Source organism: Mytilus galloprovincialis, chromosome 5 (assembly GCF_965363235.1).
Source record: "Mytilus galloprovincialis chromosome 5, xbMytGall1.hap1.1, whole genome shotgun sequence".
In the NCBI taxonomy this organism is placed as follows: Eukaryota; Metazoa; Mollusca; class Bivalvia; order Mytilida; family Mytilidae; genus Mytilus; species Mytilus galloprovincialis.
The window spans coordinates 91,129,380-91,152,272 of record NC_134842.1 but is presented as its reverse complement, the minus strand read 5'-3'; the positions used below and the strand labels follow the sequence as shown (position 1 = coordinate 91,152,272).

The 22,893-nt window shown below is 32.7% G+C and overlaps 1 long non-coding RNA gene across 1 annotated transcript; it reads left to right on the top strand.

The window, feature by feature from the left end:
* Positions 1-4,696: 4,696 nt before the first annotated feature.
* On the top strand, positions 4,697-18,637 carry LOC143076696 (uncharacterized). The gene is made up of 3 exons (XR_012978756.1): positions 4,697-4,772; positions 5,551-5,589; positions 16,812-18,637. It is a non-coding gene; the product is annotated as an uncharacterized LOC143076696 (long non-coding RNA).
* The last annotated feature ends 4,256 nt before the right edge of the window (positions 18,638-22,893 follow it).

The following is a 22,893-nucleotide window of genomic DNA, read 5'->3' as shown; positions in this document are numbered from 1 at the left end:
AACTATCTTGTGTAAAATTAGATGGAACACTAGTATTCAGTATCGATGTTTCAGGTAGAGCAGGAGTAACATTTGATCGTCAGGGCGACATTTACTTCGGAAATTATCACACCAACAACATACAGAGAATATCACCAGACGGGAAAAACTGTGAACAAATGCTGAACCAGGACAATGGCATACACTGTCCATATGGAATGTGTTTTAACAATGACTTTACAAAACTATTTGTTGTTAATAACAATTGCCGGTCTGTAGACGTGTACAAATGCAAATAATTTATAAAATGTAAACGAAGAAGTATAACCATATTGAATATTGCTTGTAGTGATTTAAAATGCAAGAATATGCATAGTATTGATTAAAACTCACATAAAAGGACACGTGATGATTTTTGCCACTTGATTATATATATTTTAATGTTATCAGAATTGTTTCCCGTAAATATCTACATTGTATGTGGGGTTCATGTTGCTAAGTCTGGTTTGTGTACTACTGTTTGTCTGTTTTCTATTTTTAGCCATTGCGTTGTAAGTTTATTGTGACTTATGAGTTTGAATGTTTCTTTGTATTTTTCGCCTCTCTTTTACAGAGATTTTGCTCCTAGATAGAAGATTATTAAGAAAGACATTTTTACTTATTATAAAATTGAGAATAAAATATTTTTGTTTTGCTCATACATCTATATGGCTGTCATATAAGTTTGAGATTCAGATAGCTATTAAACCGGGTTTAATCCACCATTTTTTACATAAGGACCTGCCTATACCTAGTCAGGAATATGACAGTTGTTTTCAATTCATTTGATGTGTTTGAGCTTTTGATTTTGTTATATGATAAAAAAATCTTGTCGTTTTGAATTCTCCTTGTTTTTCTTCTATACAAATTGGCAAGCAATTTAACAAAATACTGAAAAAGACGAAGAAACTATTCAACAATAATCAGACATCTGCATAAAATATCAGCAAATATTTAAAAATGAATTAAACCAAAAACTATCAAAAATCTATCGTAAACGCCATATTCTTGAAATATTGACAATCATTTAGGTATGGCATATGACAACTGCTTATGAGGTTTATGATTGCGATAGACTCATGTGATAGGTTACACCTTTTATCCCTTATACATCATGATCGTAGTGCAGACACAACTGTTGTTACACTACTTACCTAGATCACTTAAGAATTTATAAACACCACAAAGATGACAAAGTTGAACAAAATTGAAATCGAATTTAAATGTTATGGTATTATAGCCACTGAAAATGACATAATTTACTTTGAAGAGTCGCATTATCAATCCATAATACATCAATAGGAAAATTCGAAAAACAATTGAATCAGATTTTACTCATATACTTTATATGATACAGTAATACTATTACCAGCTTCATGTTGGAACAAGCTCATATGTGTCAGTTCAAGTGGAACATTAGTATACAGTAAGGGTATCGCATCAATTGTTCAAGGCTTAACAAATGACAGACAGATTTACACCTAGGATGGTGGCAAAACAACAACATACAGACTGTCATCAGATCGAAAATAAAACCGGAAGAAATGCTGAGAAGAGATGATTTTGTTTTCGAGTGTCACTTTTGTAGCCGAAACGGACGTCTGGCTCTTATACAAATTTTCAATCCTGGTATCTATGATGAGTGTATTTTCAACTGTTCTTATATGGAATTTGTTTTGACAATGACTTTACAGCACTCAACATGTATGTTATCAATAACTTAAACACTTCCGTATACATATGTGTATACAAGTGTAAACATTTACATTTGAAATCAACATGAATGAAATGTAATTTCCATAACAACGAATAACTAACAAAAGACGTTGTTTTAAATTCTGTAATTTTGTTCATTTTTCAATAATTTAATTTCGCAATAACATAAAAAATTTGGTTCACACTTTAAAATAACACACTACGCGGGTTATTCAGTGTGCACCACATTTTTTTTTATGTTATTTCTTCATATTAGAAAAAGTACGGGAGGTATGTACTGGTTTTAACAACCCAGAATATATTTTTCGTTTTGTTGACAGTTCTGTTTAAAGGCAACAATACCACACCGCTGTTCAAAAATCATAAATCGACTAAAATAAAACAAATCTGGCTTTTAAATCAAAACCGATGGAAACACACCAACAATAAGAGGGATACATAGGAACAAAAGGAACACCAAAATAAAACAAAATAAAACCACACAGAAACGGACTATTTGATAACAACTGCCGTATTATTGATTTGGTACAGAACATTTCAAGAAAGAATGTTAAAACACTACTACGCGACAGAAACAAACAAACACACAAGAACACCTACAATATCAATACGTACAAACAGACAACATGCAAACTGCAGAACAACAACGAACATATTTCATCAACGCTACGTGGAATTCATTCCTGATTGATTGATCATCGGTTGCTGCAAGAGTTTTTTGTTAGATTTACAGTGAGTGTTACATATTTTTTTACAAGAGTCATTTGTTATCTGCATTCCAACGGTTATGTGTTTAAGCATCAATGTAACAAGTGAACACCCACCTTTATCAAAGAAGGTACTTCAACTACAAGACGGGTGCAGTACATGAATTACTTTATTTGTATAGAAGAGATTATGCTTTGTATAGAACATTTTGCATGAACCATTTTACCCTTTTTTTGACGAATGTGAACAAAATACACGAAAGATAAAAGGAATCATCAATTCAACCAGAAAGTAGAAAAACAAAATCGCTTACCATGCATGAACAGCTCTTAACAAAATCCACGAATAAGCTTAAGACGTACCACAAATGGTATATAAGGTACTGACTCATCCTCCTCTTTTTCTATGTTTACTATAGGTAGTAACGTAAATCATAGATTGTTGATGAGTTTTTTTTAAAATAGTGACCATAACAGATAAAAGGCATGAGTAGATGTACATATTGCTATATTCAAAATGTACTGTTTAATTACAGGAGCTCGCTGACTCCTATAAGCAGGTCAAGTTATTGCCTTGGAATGTAGATCAAGTCATCGAATGACGGAAGTATCAATTTATTTGCTCTGGCTACGTCACAAGACTCATTACTGCATGTATCTACAGTCATACTATTTTGGCGGAGATTAAGTTAAAACTGAACTCATCAATTAAAGACTTAAACAACAAACTCTCAATATGCTCATTTATACAAGCATCTACAATGAAATCACAAGTACAGATATTCAAACCATAGTTCATTTGATGGTACACAATTCATTTTAGGAGTATTTAACCATATTCTTTCTATAACAAATATATATTACACAAACAATTCAGGTATATGACACTTGTTATTTATTCGTTTGATGAGATGTTTAGCTGGCTATACAACCAGGTACAGTCCACCATTATCTACGTGAAAATATGCATGTACAAATCAAGTTTAGCTAGCTATAAAACCAGGTTTACTTCACAATTTTCCACATAAGAAAAAAATCGTTGATAAGTGTTTTTTTTCTTTTTTCCTCGAATAGATTATTTTTTCTATTGAAACCAAAAACATGTTTGTCCTATTCAGGAAAATAAAATATTTCAAAATCATTTCGAACGGCAAGTGAAATTTCATGAAGATTAAATAGCTCAAAAACACCCGTCCGCTATTTAAACAAAATAAAAGAGAGAAAGTATGTTTTAGAATACCCCATGGTTGATTGCACCTTTTCTAACACAAAGTATTTCTGACTGTTTTTTTTTAGAATTTCCCCAATACGACAATTGCGATATTTACAAAATGATTTAGTGTGTCTAATGTAAAATTTATTTTCAAAATAATGTTAGTTCATTCTATCATACTACGTACAATTACATCATTTTTAACCTGGATCACACCGTATACAATAATTAATGTTAATTAACATATTGCTGCAAATATATTAGAAAAAAAATCTACAGAAAAACATCGCTATCGTTTAATACATTGTTTTGGATTGACGGTTTATTTTTACACTTTGAGAATGCCCAAGATTTATATGCTACCTGTTATTGTAATTGTAATCCGCAAATGTCTATTAACATGATTAAGAGTAGAAATCATCTTAAAGTAGTAGCATTTTGTTCTAGACTTCACTGAAATAATCAATATATCTCGACTATATTGATACAATTATGGAAAGTGACAGACTAGGCGGTTCATAGCTTATCATAGTTAAGAAATTATCATAGCTTGTTTTTCATAGTTATGTATAATTTGATATAGGGTCAAAGTAACTTTTATAGATTGAATTAACAGTAATACCTAGACAAAACATTATATTTTTAAATATTTTATTTTAATCAATTATCACAAGAAATATACTTTGTTTCATACAGCTTTCCATACAACGAACTTGAACTTTGTTCAGAAATCTGAAATCAGGAAAGTTTGTAATGCAGTCTTCGAGAAACTATTATAACTTGTAATAAATATACAGCTGCTACTGTTATTATTTTGTTGTTATATTATAATCAATGTTACGACACAATGTGCAGATATATAGGTTGAAAGTGTTGAAACCGAAAGTAGATTTCAAATTTAGCCACATCCTTTCTCTCTTTAAATTCTTGTAATTGTATCACAATATAATTATAATTTTTGAAGTAAACAATTTTCAAACATTTAAATTCGTACGGTAAAAGGACTTAGTAATTACAGCTGTCTTAATTGTACATTCACTTATTTCTATTCGGGAAGACATATAGTTTGTTACATACGACTTTCCATACAATAAACCTGTTCAGACATCTTAAATCGGGTAAGTGTGTACGGACTGTTGTCTTCAAGAAGCTATTATAACTTATAAAAAGTGTACATCTGCCACTGTCATTATATTGTTTTCTAAAAACGGTATATGGTTTTAAGTCTTTAGCGTTATTTTTAATGTTATCATCATTGTAATGACTCAATGTGGATATATATATAGGTTGACAGTTGGAACCGAAAGTAAATTTATTAAATTTAACAATTTCCCTTTCTTCTTTACATTCTTGTAATTGTATCACAATAATATATTTGAAGTAAACAATTTTCATACATTAAATCCGTCTGTTAAGGGAGCTACCATTTGATTTTTATGGGGGGGGGGGCTAGGATGAAATTTGTAAAAAATAGGCAGGACAGGAGTTTTGAGTAAAAAAAAGGCAGCATGAGACACTTGCAAAAAAAAAGTCAGGACGACAATTTAGGTAAAAAAAGTCAGGATAAACTAAAAAAAAAAAGGCAGGACCGAACAGAGTGAAAAATAAAAAGGCAGGACAGAGATTACAGCTAAAAAAAAATGCCGGACAAAAGTTTTCATCCTAGCCCCCCATAAAAATCAAATGGTAGCTCCCTAAAGTTGGTATACATACTTTTAATGTTAATGTTGTTTACCTTGCCATATCAATATATATTAATAAAATGCACTGTGTGAAAATTGCGAGTCGATGAAAATTACCAATTGAAAACTATTATCCGGCATCTGAAAAGGTTTGTTCCATTAAGCATGTTCAGAAAAGGGGATGTTGCATTACAACTTTATGTTTTACTTACAGCAAAGGGTTGCAGCAGTGATTCTAGGATAATCGGATATTGTAAGTACTTTGCTTCAGATTTAATTACCAGTCCCTATATATTCTAGGATAATCGGATATTGTAAGTACTTTGCTTCAGATTTAATTACCAGTCCCTATATATTCTAGGATAATCGGATATTGTAAGTACTTTGCTTTAGATTTAATTACCAGTCCCTATATATTCTAGGATAATCGGATATTGTAAGTACTTTGCTTCAGATTTAATTACCAGTCCCTATATATTCTAGGATAATCGGATATTGTAAGTACTTTGTTTCAGATTTAATTACCAGTCCCTATATATTCTAGGATAATCGGATATTGTAAGTACTTTGCTTCAGATTTAATTACCAGTTCCTATATATTCTAGGATAATCGGATATTGTAAGTACTTTGCATCAGATTTAATTACCAGTTCCTATATATTCTAGGATAATCGGATATTGTAAGTACTTTGCTTCAGATTTAATTACCAGTCCCTATATATTCTAGGATAATCGGATATTGTAAGTACTTTGCTTCAGTTTTAATTACCAGTCCCTATATATTCTAGGATAATCGGATATTGTAAGTACTTTGCTTCAGATTTAATTACCAGTCCCTATTTATTCTAGGATAATCGGATATTGTAAGTACTTTGCTTCAGATTTAATTACCAGTCCCTATATATTCTAGGATAATCGGATATTGTAAGTACTTTGCTTCAGATTTAATTACCAGTCCCTATATATTCTAGGATAATCGGATATTGTAAGTACTTTGCTTCAGATTTAATTACCAGTTCCTATATATTCTAGGATAATCGGATATTGTAAGTACTTTGCATCAGATTTAATTACCAGTTCCTATATATTCTAGGATAATCGGATATTGTAAGTACTTTGCTTCAGATTTAATTACCAGTCCCTATATATTCTAGGATAATCGGATATTGTAAGTACTTTGCTTCAGATTTAATTACCAGTCCCTATATATTCTAGGATAATCGGATATTGTAAGTACTTTGCTTCAGATTTAATTACCAGTCCCTATATATTCTAGGATAATCGGACATTGTAAGTACTTTGCTTCAGATTTAATTACCAGTCCCTATATATTCTAGGATAATCAGATATTTTAGGTACTTTGCTTCAGAATTAATTACCAGTCCCTATATATTCTAGGATAATCGGATATTGTAAGTACTTTGCTTCAGATTTAATTACCAGTCCCTATATATTCTAGGATAATCGGATATTGTAAGTACTTTGCTTAGATTTAATTACCAGTCCCTATATATTCTAGGATAATCGGATATTGTAAGTACTTTGCTTCAGATTTAATTACCAGTCCCTATATATTCTAGGATAATCGGATATTGTAAGTACTTTGCTTCAGATTTAATTACCAGTCCCTATATATTCTAGGATAATCGGATATTGTAAGTACTTTGCCTCAGATTTAATTACCAGTCCCTATATATTCTAGGATAATCGGATATTGTAAGTACTTTGCTTCAGATTTAATTACCAGTCCCTATATATTTCATCAGTCAGTCATTTATGAATCACACGAAAACTTCAAATGCAAATTTGAGATAATAATCTTTGTTGGTGTATTTTTGGCATTTTTGTGTACATTACTGACATACGTTTTTTTTTATTCTTTTGCATTAACAGGAAAAAATAGTGCAGTTATTTATTTGTAAATAGTTTAATTCTAACCTTGTATTGATGAAAAGATCTAAGAAATTATGTAATTGGCCAGGAAATGCAGTTTTGCAATGAGAGTTTGAAGCCCAATACAAATATGACAAAAATTCAAAACTTTAAAAACTCTAGGAATAATACATTGCGAACAAATTAGGTAAAGAACCGCGGACTTGGGCCTGGTTATTAGGAGCATACAGTCATGTAGTCTAAGACAACATTTTAAAAAGAATTGTTTTTATTTGCATTTTTGCATTTTTGCGCCTATCCCAAATCAGAAGCCTCTGGCCTTTGTTAGTCTTGTATTATTTTAATTTTAGTTTCTTGTGTACAATTTGGAAATTAGTATGGCGTTCATTATCACTGAACTAAAATATATTTGTCAAGGGGCCAGCTGAAGGACGCCTCCGGGTGCGGGAATTTCTAGCTACATTGAAGACCTTTTGTAGACCTTCTGCTGTTTTTTTTCTATGGTCGGGTTGTTGTCTCTTTGGCACATTCCCCATTTCCATTCTCAATTTTAATTTAAATTATGTTTAGCTGTATTTATTTCAAAATATAAAATTTTTGAGTAAAAAGGTAAAATAAAAAAAATAAAAAAATCCGAGCAAAATTCAAAACGAAAAGTCCCTTTAGACTTATATCTCGAATTTGACTTATACAGTCATCTCAGTACCAGAATTTATGACAAACGAGACGATTTTAATTTTGAAACTATAAAGGAGTAGGGCCACGAAGGGTCAAAAATGGCCCTGTCTTAGAAATTGACTAAATTACTCCAGAATGATCCCTTACTAGGGTAGTTTATAAATTGATAACCATCAGACTTGTAACTCTGTCTGTATAATTTTCCTGAACGTCAGAAAAGACCATGGTGAAATCCTATTTTAACAATTTGTGCGTTACGTCAAAATTGTTTTTCTTGACGTTCTTATACTAATATAATCATTTCACCACAAGTATTATTTTGCAAAGTATTTCTTGAATCTCATACACATAGTTCGTTCTTTATATAAATATTAATAAAAATTTACTAAAAGCCGGACAGATTAAAGTGGCAAACAATGCTCCAATTACATTAAGTACAATTGCACCGAAAACTCGTTTTCGGCTTTGATATTCACGAAATAGAAATTGCAGACAAACAAATTTCTATAGCAATATACCAACTTCACCTGCATAGGGGCTATATATTTCCCAACTTATCCAATATTCAAGAGCTTGCAGCTCTTACTCAGACTTTGTAAAACTTCACCAGTGTCTGAGCAGAAAATTGATGAACCAGGGGTATGTCAAAGAACGTCTCATCCTTTTTCTAAAAATGTTCACCGGAAGGTACCAAGACCTGGTTGATAAATATTCCGTATCAACTTCACAAATAATACATGATCTTGATGTATATATTTTGCGTATTGATGTTGATGATCATCTTAACAACGTGTTATACTGTTCTTTCATTTGTCTTTGTTCTATTACTAATATTAATTTTACTGTTGGATTGTATTATGTAATATCCATTAAACGTGGCTCGTTACTTAAACATCCCGTCAATGTGAAGTTAGTATCTTTCATTTTTTTGCTGATGTGTTTTGTATATTTGAATTTTTGTGTTTCCTTGGTTCTTATAACGTGACTCTGTACTTTAAAAGATCCCGTCAGTATGATATTGTTCTATTATAAGTCGTTATGATATATTTCTATAATTAATTAGAAAATACGTTGAACCACAAACGTCAAAATTATTCAATCGCGTATTGGAATGAACTATTTGTGGATTCTTATAAATTCTATATAACTTTTGGACCATTTTAAATCTCGGTCTATTTCTGAAATTAATTCTTTCACACTTTTGATTATTAAACCCTTTATGCTGACATTGCCCATGTGAAATTTGAGAATTGTTTGTATAATCATTGAGCGACAAAAATTTGACGTATATAATTTTCCGACGTCAGATACGCGAATCAATGAATGTGTTTGTAGATATATGTTCTTGTGTTCTGCTAAATTGTTCCTTTTAAAATTGTTACACGATGATGACTGCTGTACCCATATTTTGACTCTATTATTTATAATGTCTGTTTGTAAATGTAACGGAATTTGATGAGACTGTCAACATTGTGAGAGGTTTAGCGCTATAGAACCAAGTTTAATCCACCAGTTTCTACATTTGTATATGCCAATATGACTTATACCAAGTCAGGAATATGACAGTTCTTGTCCATTCGTTTTATATGTGTTTTTTCATTTGAATTTGCCATGTGATTATGGACTTTCCGATTGGATTTTCCTCTGAGTTCAGTATTTTTGTGATTTGACTTTTTTGCTAATCATATGACAAAATCAAAAGCTCCAACACATAAAATGAAATGATAGCAATTGTAATATTTCTGACTTATAACAGGGATGTTATTATGTAGAAAATGGTGGATTCAACCTGGTTTTATTGCAAGCTAAACCTCCTACTTACTGGTATATGAAAGTCGCGTAAAATTCATTTACATTCACAACGATATGTGAACAAAACAAACAGACATTAATAAGTAAAAATGTAAAAAATAATAGTACAGCAGTCAACATTGTGTAATAATCTTAATCGCTATAAAACAAACACATATATCATTAAAGAAAACATAAAGGCATCTACTTGTATTTTTGTCCATCTGATGAGTTAAGCCTTTTTCAAGTGATTTTTATAGTTTGTTCTAATGTTGTACTGTTATACCATTGTCCCAGGTTAGGGGGAGGGTTGGAATCCCGCTAACATGTTTAATCCCGCCACATTATTTATGTATGTGCCTGTCCCAAGTCAGGAGCCTGTAATTCAGTGGTTGTCGTTTGTTTATGTGTTACATATTTGTTTTTCGTTCATTTTTTTACACAGTTTGACGTACAATGAGTGATCATATTTTCCTTGTGATGTTTTATATTAAAACTATCAATTTGTTGATATAAATATACTAGTAGCACTTTACTGATTTTAGTTATGTTTGTTAGTACTCTTATCATATCTGATTTAGTGATGTATGAGTTGTTGATGTCTGTGTAATTTTGGTCTTTTGTGGATAGTTGTCTCATTGGCAATCATACCACATCTTCTTTATTGTATACAGACAAAGCACATCTAATTTAGCATAAACGAAAGACAGGAAGACAAATATTTTTCATAGCACAATAACACAATGACGGGATACATAAGTACCGAGCCTCGTCAAATGGATATGACCAAACATAGACTTACAAGTAAATGTAATTTTTTAAGACAACTTAAAACCACTATTACTAAAGTAATATATAAGGAATATGACAGTTGTTGTCCATTCTTTTCGTGTGTTTATTGCAATTTGATTACGGACCTTCAGTTTTAGAATTGCCTCCATTTTTATTTATTTTTTAACTTTTAATACGTTATAGGCGAGTGTAATATTTGAAAAAGATGTCTAGTTAAGGACTTTAATGCACCCACCTAACACACGGCTAATTTTTTTTTTAAATGAAAGAATAATGATTAAACTTTGATGTTTGCCCGGTCGTCACAAAATTGTACTGTGCAGTTTTTGTAAAATTGACGTTTATTTCAGAAATTATATGAAAATTATAAAATTACGACATGTTTTTCAAGCAAAGGAAATAAGTCGTATCTCTTCTTTTAGACAGAATTATTAAGTGAATTAGATTCTTAAAATAATGAAAAACAAAATTTATAACTGTAACTCCGCATGCTTTTACATTCCTTCTAAATATTTGACATTTTGTACCAAAATTTTCATAATCCCGACCTTTTCGGATCTACAATTAAATTTTTATTAAATGTTTTTGCTCTCTATCCGTTTTAGAACACACCAAATTACTCGTCAGTTATCGTTTTTTCATTCAAGATCAAGACTTTATCTCAACATTTCTTAAAATCACGAATTTCTGTAATTTTATGATGTTGGGTAAAATCACTTTAATTTCCGGAATCCCTTATCTATTTCGTTATCGTTTTTTACTGAATATATTAGTCGATTTCCGTGTACTTAATAGTGCTTTTAGAGTACGATAAATCATATTTAAACGGCGCTATTTCTATCTTTAACTTCAGTGTAGCTTAAATAGATATAAAATCGTCCGAAATAAAGATCAAATCAAAGTAAAACATAGTTTTTGAGTTCTGTAGAATTCACCTCTTTCTAAATAAGGAATCGTATCGGAAAATTTTAGAAAAATCTTCTGAGTCGTGTCAAATTTTCACTGTCCAGTTCACAATGAAACCCTTCCTTTGCTAAAAAGCCAAAAACAATATCGATTTATTGAAACAGATGCATAGTCTGTCATGTATTTACTACATAGCAACTATGTAGTTAAAAACTTAAATGAAGATACAGTTGTATTGCCGCAGTTGGAAAACGAAAAGATAAAGTTTACAGAAGACTGGTCGATGAATATGAAAAAAATGAAAACATCCCATTTGAAAATACAAAATATCATAAGAGTTGCTATAAATATTTCAAAAGTAAGCACAACCTATCATCTTCTGTTTTGTCTGTACAAAGACTTTGTACTACATGTACCAATTCTACCGACCAGTCTCTTCTCATATATCAACGAGGGCAGTAGATCTACAACTCATTCTGATTTGTCTGTCTGTATATTTCGCAAATGTATAAAGCCTATAAGCAAGTTACACAACTTCATAAGGTATCCTCTGAGGAGCAAACTCAAGCTGTTTTGAGTGTAACTACATATATCTCCTACAATGATCTGATTTACAAAATAACTCATGATAATTTTACTATTAAATCTTTTTAGCATCGAGCTTGCATCGCTAAGGGAGCTACCATTTGATTTTTATGGGGGGGGGGGGGGGGCTAGGATGAAAAATTTTGTCCTGCATTTTTTTAGCTGTAATCTCTGTCCTGCCTTTTTATTTTTCACTCTGTTCGGTCCTGCCTTTTTTTTTTTTAAAACCCTCCCGCACTTTTTTTTTCAAAACAGATTTTTTTTAATTTTTTTATATTCCCGCTTCCTGCATCCGGAAATGTAATCGTGTCCATTTCCCGCACCGTTTTTTTGTATATATTATAAAAAGATATCAACATTTGTTTTAAAATCACAGTCTGAGCAGTGACTGCGAAACTGGTTGCAAGCACTTTATGCATCTACTAGTATTTTACGGAAGCAGATATAGGGTAGAGTTGTAATCCAATCACCATTATCTAAAAACATTTCACTGGAATCAATTGAAATTATGCCATCTGCTTTAAAAACATTTCTGTATTGTCTTAAGCTTTTAGATGATGACACATCTGCGGCAGTTAATAAAGCGTACGATATTCCTATTGACAAAGTTCTTAGACGTATGGCTTTAGTAGAATGTATATTATCTATAAATAGTTTTTTTACTCTTTTTCATTTAGGTTTATCACTACAAATGCACCGTATTTATGGACACACCTTTGATAACTATCAACAAGTTTGACTAATCAGGAGATTAGAAACAATCAAAATGGGGCATCCATTCTACATGGCATTATTTTTCTTCTGGGGGTTAAAATTGATGTCGACCTAACTACAGAAACAATAACAGATCTCCGTATGACTTTGGTTGGCTAAAAGGCAACATCGGTCCGGTATGATGTCATTCAACTTTCTACAATATTTGATATGTTCACGCATTGGCATAGGTATAGGGGGAGGGTTGAGATTTCCAAAAACATATTTTACCCCGCCGCAATTTTGCGCCTGTCCCAAGTCAGGAGCCTCTGGCCTCCGTCCATTATCATTTCAAACTAGTACATTTTTGTGTAGGGGCCAACTGAAGAACGCCTCCAGATTTGGGAGTTTCTTGCTGCATTGACGACCCATTGGTGGTTTTTGGCCGTTGCCTGCTTTAAAGCGCGTTGGTGTCTCTTTGACAAATCCCTCATGTCCATTCCAAATTTTTAATTCAATCTGTATATAGTAGATCTTGTGTCCGCTTTGAGCAAAACCTCTACTGTACTGATATATGCCCATGCCAAGGAAGTTGTCTTTGTATGGATATGTTGTCCGATAAGAATGATGAGATTACAAGTTTAAATGAAGCTATAATATTCCGATATCGCAATATTCCGACACCTAAATGGTCCAACATCCCATTGGTCCGACATTTCGATCATTTAGGTTATACGCTAACGGGATTTTAACATCAGAAAGCCAAATAAAAGGTTCAATATTAGGATAGCCTTGTCCTCCGTTTGAAGCGGTGAAACAAGATAAAAAGAAAGTAATACTTAGTGCCAAAGTAGCCGAACGTCATCACTAGCGTAATTTAAAAAGAGTACAAACTACTTTGTCAAGTGTTGTTTGATAAATTATATATCTCAAGATACACGGTGGCCGACTGAAGTAAAATCAAACACAGTTTGACGTACAATGAGTGATCATATTTTCCTTGTGATGTTTTATATTAAAACTATCAATTTGTTGATATAAATATACTAGTAGCACTTTACTCATTTTAGTTATGTTTGTTAGTACTCTTATCATATCTGATTTAGTGATGTATGAGTTGTTAATGTCTGTGTCATTTTGGTCTTTTGTGGATAGTTGTCTCATTGGCAATCATACCACATTTTCTTTTTTATATATCAACATATTGCACTACAATAATAAAAGAAAATCTGCTCTATGGTTGTCTGATCTTGAAGCGGTTGGCAGGCTTTCAAACTAACAGGAGACCATACGCTTCCTCAGGTTTAATGAACAGCTCATCATGGGACTTTTCTAAACAATTAAAAATACGTCATATGTTATATTTTCCTCTTGCTTCAAATTTGTTTCGGATTATTTATATCAAATTTGCAGATATATGTTTGTAAATCAAATGATATGGAGGTATTATAAGATTTAGATAATGCAATGGCGACTACAGATACATTTGTGTGACTTAAATGGTTGATTTTCAAAGACTCCGAGAGAAAACGTTCTGTAACATGTGTTACCGTTAAAATCAACCAAAATTAATTAATATTATGATAGAAATATATTTTCCCAACAGTAATACAGCATTCCTATAAAATTGTTTTGTTTTTACATTTGTTTTGACTCGATTTTACAACTGGAAGTATCCGTGAATTGAAATTGCACCCATGACCTTTGACCTCGATTTAAAAAAAAAATGCACCATAATTTCTTTTGACGACCGGGATATTTAGAAAGTACACATTCTTAGCTTTCCAGTGATATATAATTTAGCCGTGTGTTAGGTAGGTGCATTAAAAATGTAAATTTGGCTCTCATATCACTCGCCTATTATTGAGATAATAAACAATGTCGGTTACTAGAATCTATAAGTAAGAATCATCGTGCATTATCTGTAAAGTTGTGACGGAATATTTATCAACAAGGTATTCCTATCTTCCGGTGTACCTATTTTGAAAAAAAAGACGAGACGTTCTTTGATGTACTACTGATTCGTCAACTTTCTGCTCTGACACTGGTGATGTTAAATCAAGAATGAGTAGCAGCTGAAAACTCTTGAGTTTTGAAAGGAACATCCCATATGCAGGTTAAGTTGATATATAGTCCGAGATTACTCTGACGTCCAACGGCTGTTTTGCCAGACAAGCTGGGGCCGTAGGACGTCAGAGCACGTCCCATATCAAAAAGTGGATATTTGCCCACCCAAAATAAATGCGCTGCTTCGTCGCTTCTGATACCGACTGACGGCCTTGGAATTATATAAATCGGGCATCAATATGTTCATTTTTCATTTATCTCTTCATTAATGTAAGTTTCACCTACCTGCCAACCTTTATTTTTCCATATTTTAACAGTTTTCATAGAGTACCATCGATTTCGGCATTTTGACTTTCACTTTCAAATGGACGTCATGTTACGAGAGAGTTTCGTGGTCTCGAGACTCAAAATATGCAAATATTTATATTTTTTCACCTCCTTTATAGGAGATCGATGTTTAACATTTAGTTGCCAACCACGATTTTTTACCTCCTTTACAGGAGATCGGTATGAAGCATTTAGTTCCGACCACGTTACAATCGGAAGCTCTCGGACATTTAGATAACTTGCATCGTAAATGAACGAGGTGTTACATTATGGTCATTTGCATAAATCATCACTATTTTCTCGTGGTCACGTGATAATCTTTGAAAATGAATGACAAAATCCCGAAATCGATGGGTCACTGTGAAAACTGTCTAATTATGAGAAAATAAAGGTTGGCAGGTAGGTGAAACTTACATTAATGAAGAGATAAATGAAAAATGAACAGATTGATGCCCGATTTATATAATTCCAAGGCCGTCAGTCGGCACCAGAAGCAACGAAGCAGCGCATCTATTTTGGGTGGGCAAATATCCACTTTTTGATATGGGACGAGCTCTGACGTCCCACGGCCCCAGCTTGTCTGGCAAAACAGCCGTTGGACGTCAGAGAAATCTCGGACTAGTTAGTATACTGCTACTTAGGTGGGGAAATTGATATTTATAAGATTAGAATCGTCTTGTTTGTCATAGATTCTGGTAATGAGCTGACCGCTCATGTCAAATTCAAGGTATAAATCTAAAAGTAAGGCAGCGGAATCCTGAAACTTTAACTGAAGGGTACATTTCCTTTGTTGTTCAGATGATAAGTACCAGTTTTTGTTGTAACAAACTTCCGGTAACAGGTGCGATCTAAAATGTCCAAAAGGTATATCTTATTTTTCAACACAAGTCAGACTTTGACATGAAATGATTGCCACTTTATTTGAACTTTAAACTAAGAAGCCATTGATTTATTGTTTCAAAATGATATCAGAATTTAACATAAAAAATCACGGGATTATGAATTAGTGCCTTTAATTTATTACCACAATTTTCAGTCAGTGTTGTTATATTTAGTTTTTGTCTATAGTTTAAAAAAAAAAACCACACCTTACAAAAGCAGGTACTTATACATCCTCGGCTTTCAAATATTTGGCTTAGAGCGTTCTCGATGAAGGTAAATCCAGAAACTTAAGGAGGCTCGAGGGTATGAAAAATTCAGAAAAAAAAATAAATATTTTATTTTTCATTACAAATTCGATTTGTTACTTTATGAGTTGTTACTTTATCATATGGTACAAAAATCATTCAAAAAATCAATTCGTTTTGACCCCAGATGACTTTTGAAGACCTGTTGGTGACCTTCTGCTGTTGTTTTTTCTATGGTCTGGTTGTTGTCTCTTTGACACATTCTCCATTTCCATTCTCAATTTTATTCATTCATTTGCATTGTTTGAAAGTCAAGGTTAATCACTCTGATACTTAAACTATGTTGTGTTCTTTTGCTGGAATGTTATCCAACTGACCAATATGCTGAAGTAAATTTAAATTTCGTTTTCTTGTTTATAACTAAAAGAAAATTAAGAGTTTTCAAATGATGTTTTCAAATGATCCCTTTTCTATAATACTTAATAATAAAACAGATCCAAATCATCAAAACGCTACATAAGGGACATTTATTGATTTTATATATTAAAGATATGTAAAAAAAAAAGTAAAATATTTTATGTTGTTAACAAACGTTAATAACACTTTATTGTTTCAGACTACTTAAATGGCTTCAGGGAGTTTATGTGATCCGTGCACTGGGGAAAATTTATCAGTACCAGCAACAAAATATTGCCCTGACTGTGAAGAGCGACTATGTCCAACCTGCACTGAATCACATACACGATTCAAAGCATTCAAATCTCATCAAGTGATAGATTTGTCTACCGTCGCTTCTGATATCCCAATATCTGCGAAAAAAATCTGCAATGTCCATACGGATATGCTCTTGGATTATTACTGCACAGATCATGAGATCGTTTGCTGCAGAGCTTGCATCCCTAAAGACCACAGGAAATGTGAAAACGTTCTGCCTTTGGAACATGCCTCCAAAGATGTAAAAAAATCGGCACTATTCACCGACGTTATGCAGGACATAAACCAGCTCATTACAACATTAAATAAGTTACACGATAACAGAGAATCAAACTTACTACGACTTTCTAAAACCAAATCAGTTATAACCAATCAAATCAGTGAAGTCAAATCCCGATTATTGAAACAAATAGATGATGTAGAACGCGATCTTCAAACTGAACTATCGTCTCTCCAACGAAAAAACGAGACCGAAATTAGCATACAAAAAGAAGAAATAGCAAAGGTTCTGTACAGATTAAAAACAAATCAGAACGAAATTGATTTTCTGAAAGATCATGGCTCAAATAATCAGCTTTTTTACGCTTTACACCAACATGTATCAATCATCAAAAGCGCGGAAGTAAACGTCCAGAAGATGGTATCCAGTTCACATGAAATTGATATAGCCTTTGATGCAAAGAAAGATATCAGGATTGATTTGTTTGGACAACTTTCGGAGATCGTTAAGCCTTGTCAAGTTCAATACAAATCAAAGAAATTTCAGCAGGCCCAGATCATGACAGAAAAAATAAAACACATTGTCAAGTTTGAAAAGGATACGGAAGTAAAACTCAAAGCTGGGATGAAAAAACTCCACGATCTGTCTATCACAGTCGACAATAAGCTGCTCCTGACTAATTGGTCATCATCAGATCCCAAACTTTATGTCTACAGAGACTGTAAAGATTATGAGACAGAGATAATACTTTCTTCTAAACCTCATGGTGTTGTTGTGATACATGGTACAGACAGAGCTGTTGTTACCCTTCCTGACGAGGAATCGATACAATTTATAAACACGGCAAATATGACAAAGGACGACAAAGTTAAAGTTAGTTTTACATGTTATGGTATCACTGCTGGACGTGACAGAATTTACGTTGGTGGTAAGGATGGTACTATCAAAGTATTAGACACTAATGGGACAATTCTAAAACTAATTAAACAAGGATCTGGGGATATTTACTTTCTTGTATACGATGATTGTCATGAGCAGTTTTTTGTGAGGAGTTTTAAATTAGATGGAACTCTAGTATACAGTAAGAAGGTTTCGGGTACAGCAGGAGTAACACGCGATAGACAAGGAAACATTTATTACGGCGGTTACCATTCCAGTAACATACAGAGAATGTCATCAGATGGCGAAAACTGTGAAGAAATGCTTAATGAAGACGATGGCATTGACCGCCCATATGGAATGTGTTTTAACAATGACTTCACAAAACTGTTTGTTATTAATAATGTCAACACGTCTTTGTTTGTATATAATTGTAGATATTGATTGTGTATTACTGGTGTTGTTAGAAAATAAAATTATATATTGATTATAGTAAGGACGATTACAAATATGATTTGTTGTATTTTATCTTTAGCTCGTATAGAAAGGTATCGTATTGAAAATGAATGCACGAAATGTAACGAAAAGATAATGACTATATGATATAAATCAAAACATGATCAAAAGTTTTTCTGTAATATTTATCCTGATTATCAGCTTGACATCTATAATTTCATTTTGAAGTTTTCCGAAAAATCAAAGTCACTTCGAAAGTAACAAAAAGGCAACTATATTTACTTTAGTTTTTTTTTTAAATATTACGAAAGGAACACAAGAATTTTACTAATTGAAATGTATTTATCAATTCACTAAAACTTCAATACGAGTTGACTTATGAATATATTTATAAAGGGCTGGTTAAAGTTGTTTACTTATTTTATCATTTCTTACATACGAAAGGAGTTTCTAACAGAGATTGTAAAGTATCCCATAAAAAGACACAGCAATTAAATCCTAGTAAACAGGACGAAATCGCATCCAAAGGAGCGATACAGAGTGTGTAGTCCATGTTAAATGAGTACATGGAGTATGCATCTCCTGCTGTGCATGCATTTCAAATCATTGAAGTTGTGACATAGACACATCGTATCGGTCAACCAATTTGTGATTGTGACCGTTACACTGATGTTGTGTTGATTTTGACGGACTAAACTAATTACCCTGTTTGCAGCAGTTTGTATGTAAAGATAATAACACTGTTAATGAAGTTATTTGAGAGAACATACACTAACGTGACGTTCTTATTGAATTGCAATGGCAAAGAGGGTATATCCCGCTGAGAAATGAAAAATTGAGAATTGGGGAGTTGAAATCGACACGTTTGAAATACATTCTATTCTGTAGTCGTCCAACTGAGTCAATATCGAGGAAAATATCAACTTTTAAAGCAGACTTTTTTATTTCGGTTATTTACATAATCTCAATATAGAAAAAAAAGGAGATGTGGGATGATTGCCAATGAAACAGCTATAAACCCTCTATGAAACGGATGTAAGTAATTAAGGACAACCGAACGGCCTTTAAAATGTCAAACAATGAGAAAAACCAATATAGTGTAGGAGACAATACAAGGCCCCGACATGTAAAACAGCATTAAACAGTTTAAGCGAAAGAACTAACAAGCAATATCATTACAAAACAATTGATGAAAAACAAATATGACAAACATGTACCAACGATAGCCACTTAATTACACACCCTGGCTGGGGACAACCACATAAAGAATGTGGCGGGGTTAACATGTGTGTGAGCCCTCAATCCACCCACTAACTTGGTGTACAGAACAAATAAGAAAATCAGTTGATAAATGCTTAATTCATATGACTGATACACGGCAGTTTTTGAGTTTCAGGAAAATATCAAAAATCCGACAGTAAAATAAAAAAAGACATTGCTATGTGTTTTGTTTTCCGTTTTGTCTGCAGAAGAAATTCTTTTTGAATTCTGCGTCATATAATTCGGATGAATATTGGTATTACAAACTTAATGCGTAAAACAATCTTGACATTGTTACAAAAGTGTATAATTTGTGATTAATATCTTTAGAATATTTTTAAGAATTACATCATAAACCGGTTGTATAAAAAAGAAGATGTGGTATGATTGTCAATGAGACAACTATCCACAAAAGACCAAAATGACACAGATGTTAACAACTATAGTACATAGATCAGTTCAATTTTCTGAGCGTCATATTTCACTATAGAACAAATGGTACAAGAAATGTAGACATATATTTTGTCGAACATCATGACGACCCTGCTATATAGCAATTGACCAAAGAATAAAAGAGGGACGAAAGATACTTGAGGGACTGTCAAACTTATAAATCGAAAATAAACTGACAACGCCATATCAATAGTTCACATGACATAACATAGAAAACTAAAGAGTAAGCATAAAGACTATGTAGGGTTAAGTGAAGTATTAAATTAAGGATGAGAGTTTTGCCTTCTTTTTGTTAGAAAGTTAGAACATGTAGAAGTAAGAATTTGTGATAGTTTCTAGAAACAGGGATTGGTTTGCCTTGTTTAAAACCAATTTAAAAGAAATGAAAAAAATTAGACGATATTGATAGCAACCTTTGTTTATAGGGTTACTGGTAGATGTAAGTGAAGTATAAAACCAGGTTCAATCCAACATTTTCTACATAAGAAAATGCCTGTACCAAGTAAGGAATATGACAGTTGTTATCCATTCTTTTTATGTGTTCGAGCTTTTGATTTTGCCATTTGATTTAGGACTTTCAGTTTTACAGTCAAGTCTGCCTCATATTTTGACTTTTGTCTTGAAATTAACAATGAGGGTCGTTTGAAACGTTTGAAAACAAAACTTTACGATAAAAGAGATGATCTGATCTTCACAATTGGTACCTTTCCATTTTTAGTTCCAAATGGTGAAGTTGAAATTATCACTTCGTAAATTTTACGGATACGGAGTTTGTTGACCATTGTGGTATAGTCGTTTCAACGATGATATTGAATATGTAACTTATATTGTTACTACAAGTCCGTGACCTACAGAATTATACTATTTACCGGGTTTGTAATAATATGAGCAACATGACGGGTGCCACATATGGAGCAAGATCTGCTTATTCTTCCGAAACACTCCAAGTTTTTGGTGGGGTTCGTGTTGCTGCAATCCCCCTATTTGTGACATGTTTACCTTTTGTGGTTGTTTTGTTCACACATCGTTGTCAATATTAGGGAATTTGATGAGACTTTCATACAAGTAAGAGGTTTAGGTAGTTTTTAAAATCAGGATTAATTCACTTTTTTCTACATAAGAAACTGCCTGTACAAATTCAGGAATAGGACAGTTGTCTTTCACTCGTTTGATTTGTTTGAGCTTTTGATTTTGCCATTTGATTAGGGACTTTTCGTTTTGAATTTTCCTCGGAGTTCAGTATTTTCGTGAATTTACTTTTCACCTCTAGTGCAGCCATCTGAATTGATCAACTATTCCTTTGGAATTTCGCACTACCCCTGTTTTGTTTCGTTTTAAATGTCGTTTAAATTCTTTAAGTTGTTATTTTGTAGCCTACCTGGTTATATTAGATTCTGTTGAGCTATCTCTAACAGTTATCAAGTGTACCGGTCTTGTATTTTCATACGGCTGACGTGCGTTTCGTCTAAATAAGACTCATATATTAGGCCGTTAGTTTTCTCATTTGAATTGTATTACATTTGTTTTTTCCAGACGTGTTATTGCTGATTATGCGGTATGGGCCTTGCTCACTGTTGAAAACCGTACGGTGACCTATAGTTGTTAATTTCTGTGTCATTTGGTCTTTTGGGATAGTTGTCTCATTGCCAATCATACCACATACGCCAGACGCGCGTTTCGTCTATATAAGACTCATCAATGTCGCTCAGGTCAAAGCAGTTAGAAAGCTAAATAAGTATTAAGATGAAGAGCATTGAGGATCAAGAATTCCTAAAAGTTGTGTCAAATACGGCAAAGGTAATTTTCATCTGGGCTTAGAAAATGCTTAGTATTTCGAATAATTCATACATTCCATGAAAATGACCATATAATTGATATTCATGTCATAACCGAAGTGCTGACTACTGGGCTAGTGATACTTTCTGGGACGAAATGTCCAACTGTAGTTGCAAAGTCATGAATATGACAATTGTATTCAAATCGTCCCATTGATTAATAACGTCTAACGTTCGAATAAGTCCATTTTTTTTTGGAAAACCCCTTTTTGAAATTACTTCGGCAATCAATATTTTTGGTATTTTTTCGAACCATATAAGTATTGACATTAAACCAGTATACCAATACACAGTCAAACCTGAGAAAACTGGACCCTGAGTAAAACGGTTTCCTGTCCATTCCTGCAGAAAATTAAAGTCCCATATTTCCGTTTCAAAGTCTTGGTTGAAATACCCTAGGTAAACCGGAACGTGTGTATTCCGTTTTCCGGTCTAATGATGCAGTCCCAATATCCTTAATTACGTCAATCATTACCTGTAAAAACCGGTTTGTCTAATTAATTTAAAATGATAACAGTATTGACTGATATGCAATAAAAACATATTTGTTTATACAGACTTGCTTTTCATGATACTTAAATTGCCGGGTGTTACACAAGAAATTACACATGGTCCAGTAGGTATATATAGTGAGCTGTTGCATTAAAAAAAAAACTATAAAAGTGTAAATAAAACTAACAGACACGCCGAATATATCTCTGATAGAACTTCTGTTGTAACTTGCAATATTCTTTTTAAAACGGGCAGTAAGAAATTTTTCACCGTATTTTCGAAATTATTTATTTGTGAACCCCTAAATCAATGAAGCTGATGATGAAGGACACCCGGATGGTTATGTTCACTGAACGACAATGATTCAATCGTGATGAAGTTTTTTTTTA